Raw genomic sequence first — 6,028 nt, 5'->3', positions numbered from 1 at the left:
CTGTGCAGTCCAGGGACATCGCCGGCCACTTTTATACCGGGAGCTTCCGGCAATGGTGGACTTCACACGTGGATTATTCTTAGCCGCGAAGATGTCCTTGGTGCTCGACGCCCAGTCGACGGACACCCATCTTCAGTGCTTGAACAGTGGCGAATTATGAATTATTAAATTGATCTCATTATCTTCGGGAGGAATTGCTAATTTTTCTTTCTGTATCGGAAAATGGGCGGATGGACACTATTCTAATTGCAACAATCGGCGGGGGCCGCATGGCAACAGACATCGTGGCATTGCAGTCACTACACTAATGTTGTAGGTTCGCCTCGTTAATTATTTTGTAATATTCTAATCAATGCATGCCGCGCGGGATTGATGCTGCGGTGAGTGTAAATAGTTTGGGTGGGAGCAATCGACTGGAAACTTCTGCGTAAGAGAGCTCCTTTCATAGAATCGTTATTTCCAAGGTTCCTTGAATCTTATTTTAATGTAGAGTTCGTGAAAATTACTGCAGTCGAAAATACTTGTCGTTTGTCTACATTTCATAACAATAGTTATGTTTATAATGATTTCCAGGATGATTATGCTTGAAACACCAGTGGTCCAGCTTAGTGTTCATTAAGCACTTCCACAGTTATTAAATGCGATATTTCTAAGTCAAGCTACAATTTTTAAATTTGTATATCATGAGACTAACACGATGATACTTTTATGCCCAGGAAAGTCGTGAAAATTTCCAACCCGAAAATTTGTCTGGATCGCACCTGGAATCGAACCCAGCCACCTCAGCATGGTCTTGCTTTGTAGCCGCGCATCATACCGCACGGCTAAGGAGAGTTCCCACCACTCAGTGCAGTGGTACGCGAATCAAAAGGGGGAAATAAAAAAACTAAATGTAGGAAAAAAATTAAGAACCCCAGCACGTAAATTGGCGAGATAGATTATCATCAACATCTGCCGCATTTACATCTATTTCCATCAAATGTAACTACTGGCTGGTTTTTCTCAATTTGTTGTTACGTTCAACTTGTCTTTAATTATTTAACATACAAACAGACAGTATTTCGACTATAATTGATGGCGTCAAACGCCAAGGGATGTAGTGACAAAAACTCAGTTTTAAGAAAAATGGGTGCAAAGTTTTTCAATATTGAGATTCTCACGTCCGAATGTGTGAGTGGCGATAAAAGGAAAACAAACACTCCTAGATGGTGCTACTCAGCAAAGTTTGGGTAAAAATGAGTATATTTCCATATATTTTTTGACTCCTTCGCAACCATTGTGATGACTCGATCAATTTTGAGGTTATGAGCAGAAGGAAAACAAACATGTATTTACATTTTTTTTCACTTATAATGCGTTTTCCGACTAGAACTCTTCACCAAAAAGTGTAACGTACCTTGATTTGACCGGATTCACGTAAAACCTCATTTTTAAAAATCTTTTATTTATTTTTGTTGCTGCCTGTTTTCCCGCTTGCCGGCATTCCCCCCACAACTTGACATTTGGCCTTAGTTTCGCGTACCCACTTAGAAAATGTGAAAAAATCTATGTAGGCCAAACAAAAAGATCATTAGATATAAGGTTCAAGGAACATATGGCGGAAGTGAGTAAGGCGAAAAGAGAAAACGATAAGGGATTACATTACGAATTTAGATCTAAGGTAGCAGAGCATGTGTATAAGGAAAATCACCCAATTACGGCATCAAATATTAAAATCTTAAGAAATGTCTCTTCCCCATGGAAACTCGATGTAGCTGAGAGTTTGGAAATCCACCGACAGGTACAAACAGCGCTGTTGAATAATGATCAGGGAAACGGCAGCTCTTGGCTCTTCAAGTTTCTACCTAAGCAATAAAGTAATTTACTGTATAGGTAAATAAAGTAGGCAAATAAGATTAGATTTGATACCTAGCGTAGTATAAATAGTGTAAGGTGCGATTGTTTTCTTCAAGTCGAGTCAAGTACGAGACACTGAAGACGACCACACAGTTTTGGTCGAAATACGTATCTGCAAAGATATCGAAAATTAATTGGTGGAATTAAATGGAGAGTACTTAATTCGTCTTAGACGGTTGAATACATTCCACTAAAAGAGCTAAATATATTTTTCTAAAAAAATTCAGAAAAATATAATTCTGCATTCAGGCTTCTAATTTTTTGTAGATTTGACAGATTTGATGAAGTTTTGGCAGGAAAAAATATTCATTGCGTAGATATCATAAAAAGGGGATCAAGTCACCCCAAATTTTAAAATTGCATGTGCTGTCGAATTCATTAACAAAAATCGTTCATGTATACGCACAGCAATTCGAAAATTCTGCGTATTTCGAAGAAAACATATTTTAAAAATCTGAGGGTACCTTTCAAATCTTATCAAAGCAAGTTCTTGGAGAGGGATCAATTTCCCCCGAAAATTTAAAAAGTCGATTTTTGACAGCACTCCAAAAAATCGATTGTGTATCAATAACAACAATAATTTAAGGACTGTCATACATCAGTAAAGTTAAATACTATATTTCTTAGAGAGTCTGTGTGGAAATCGCGTATGTTTATTTATTTTTGGCTGTGATACATCGAAAATCAGAAAAGGGGATCAAGTCTACCCAGTCTCCCCTACTTACAACATCTCCATATTTTTCTGAATCGCATACAGTGATTCCGGCAGATTTTACCTCGCGCTTGATTTGAGTCGCTTGATTTTAAATTTGTGGGAAAGGGAAATTCCTAGTTTTTGACGACATTTCCTTGTCCACTTTGTCGCCTAAATATTTATTATTATTTATTCAGACTAAGGCCGAAGCGGCCTGTGCGGTATATAAGAGTCTTCTCCATTCGACTCAGCCCATGGCCACACGTCGCCAACCACGCAGTCTACAGAGGGTCCGCAAGTCATCTTCCACCTGATCGATCCACCTTGCCCGCTGCGCACCTCGCCTTCTTGTGCCCGTCGGATCGTTGTCGAGAACCATTTTCACCGGGTTACTGTCCGACATTCTGGCTACGTGCCCGGCCCACCGCAGTCGTCCGATTTTCTCGGTGTGAACGATGGATGGTTCTCCCAGCAGCTGATGCAACTCGTGGTTCATTCGCCTCCTCCACGTACCGTCCGCCATCTGCACCCCACCATAGATGGTACGCAGCACTTTCCTTTCGAAAACTCCAAGTGCGTGTTGGCCCTCCACGAGCATCGTCCAGGTCTCGTGTCCGTAGAGGACTACCGGTCTAATGAGCGTTTTGTAGATTGCCAGTTTGGTACGGCGGCGAACTCTATTCGATCGGAGCGTCTTGCAGAGTCCAAAGTACGTACGATTTCCAGCCACTATGCGTCTCCGAATTTCTCTGCTGGTATCATTTTCGGCAGTCACCAGTGAGCCCCAGTACACAAATTCTTCTACCAACTCGATTTCGTCACCATCGATGCAAACTCGCGGTGGGTGGCTCACATTGTCTTCTCTTGAACCTCTTCCTATCATGTACTTTGTCTTCGACGTGTTAATGACTAGTCCAATCCGCTTAGCTTCCCTCTTCAGTTTGATGTAGGCTTCCTCCATCTTCTCAAAGTTACGTGCCATAATATCTATGTCGTCGGCGAAGCCAAATAGCTGGACTGACTTATTGAAAACTGTACCACTCGTGCTAATCCCTGCTCTTCGTATTACCCCTTCCAAAGCGATGTTGAATAGCAGACACGAAAGACTATCACCTTGCCGTAACCCTCTGCGCGTTTCGAAGGGACTCGAGAATGCCCCTGAAACTCGAATTACGCACGTCACCCGATCCATCGTCGCTTTGATCAATCGTGTCAGTTTATCCGGAAATCCGTGTTCGTGCATTAGCTGCCATAGCTGGTCCCGATCGATTGTATCATATGCGGCTTTGAAGTCGATGAATAGATGATGTGTGGGCACGTTGTATTCGCGACATTTCTGCAATACTTGGCGAATGGCGAACACCTGGTCTGTGGTGGAGCGTTCGCCCATAAAACCCGCCTGGTACTGCCCCACGAACTCCCTTGCAATTGGTGCTAGTCGACGGCATAAAATTTGGGAGAGTACCTTGTAGGCAGCGTTCAGCAATGTGATTGCTCGGTAGTTGCTACAATTCAGCTTATCGCCCTTTTTGTAGATGGGACACACGACACCTTCCATCCACTCCTGCGGCAAAACTTCCTCCTCCCAAATCTTGGTAATGACCCAGTGCCTCACCACCTTGTTTAAATAGCTCTCCTGGCAGTTGGTTAATCTCAGGGGCTTTGTTGTTTTTAGCAGGACAATCTCCTCCAGGATTTCCTGGAGATCCGGAGCCGGTAGAATTATGTCCTGCGCGCGTTCTCCCAGGTCCATCACCATACCGCCATCTTCGTCTGCCACATCGCCATTCAGGTGTTCTTCGTAGTGCTGCCGCCACCTTTGGATCACCTCACGCTCGTTCGTAAGAAGGTTCCCGTTTATGTCCTTACACATATCAGGCTGTGGCACGTTGCCCTTACGTGAACGGTTTAACTTCTCATAGAACTTTCGTGTGTTATTATTGGCGCGGTACAGTTGCTCCGTCTCTTCACGATCTCGATCTTCCTGCTGGCGCTTTTTCCTCCGGAAAATCGAGTTTTGTCTGTTCCGCGCCCGTTTATATTGTGCCTCGTTCGACCTCGTGCGGTGTTGCAGCAATCTCGCCCATGCTGCATTCTTCTCTTCTACTAACTGCTCACATTCGCCGGGGTCTGGGTCATTTGGCATAAAGTAATTTGGCATAACGCCATTTGGCATAAGGTCATTTGGCATAAAGGCCATTTGGCATAATGGTCATTTGGCATAACGGACATTTAGCATAATTTTGAACTGTAAGAAAAGAGTGGGTCATTTGGGATAACGGACATTTGGCATAATTTCGAGCTGTGAAAGCGAAAGAGATATTTCATGTAATGTTTAGCGTAGATAAAGTAGGCCGGGGCTGTTTTCTGATAAATTTAGATTGATGGTAGACATTTCCGGGAGAACGAAATAACAAAACGGCAGAATTACTTCCGAGAGAGGGATCACATCCATCAATGACTTATTCCGGCCACATGCCTACTTTTAAAATAGGGATTACACCCACCATTGCTTCAATCCGAGCATGCGCCGTAAGACCGGATCAAATCCACCATTGCCTTAATGCGGGTAAGCGCCTAACTTTAGAAATTTAAGCAACACACTTGTCGTAGACGAGTTACTAAAATCAATCAAGTCACATATGAGTTATTGCAACCAAATCAATCTGAATTGTGCTTTTCGGGGAAGAGATCACATCTACCATTGATTTATTCCCGACAAGCGCCTACTTATAAAGAAGGGATCACATCCACCATTGCATTGCCACAATTCAGGCCACACACCTACTTTTAAAGAAGGGATTACATCCACCATTGCTTCAATCCGGACAAGCACCTTCTTTTAAAGAAGGAATCACGTCAACCATTGCCTCAATCCGGGCAAGCGTCTTCTTTTAAAGAAGGAATCACATCCACCATTGTCATAATCCGGGAAAGTGCCTACTTTTAAAGAAGGGATCACATCCTCCATTGCCATAATCCATGCAAGCGCCTACTTTTAAAGAAGGGATCGCATCCACCATGGCCTTAATCCGGGCATGCGCCTACTTTTAAAGAAGGGATCACTTCCACCATTGCCTTAATCCGGGCAAACGTCTTCTTTTAAAGAAGACATCACATCCACCATTGTCATAATCCGGACAAGCGCCTACTTTTAAAGAAGGAATCACGTCAACCATTGTCATAATCCGGACAAGTGCCTACTTTTAAAGAAGGAATCACATCCACCATTGTCATAATCCGGGAAAGTGCCTACTTTTAAAGAAGGGATCACTTCATCCATTGCCATAATCCATGCAAGCGCCTACCTTTAAAGAAGGGATCGGATCCACCATGATCTTAATCCAGGCAAGCGCCTAGTTTTAAAGAAGAGATCATATCCTCCATTGCCATAATCCGGGCAAGCACCTACTTTTAAAGAAGGGATCACATCCTTCA

The sequence above is a fragment of the Armigeres subalbatus genome, chromosome 1 (assembly GCF_024139115.2).
Source record: "Armigeres subalbatus isolate Guangzhou_Male chromosome 1, GZ_Asu_2, whole genome shotgun sequence".
Lineage (NCBI taxonomy): Eukaryota > Metazoa > Arthropoda > Insecta > Diptera > Culicidae > Armigeres > Armigeres subalbatus.
This window is presented reverse-complemented; position numbering follows the sequence as displayed.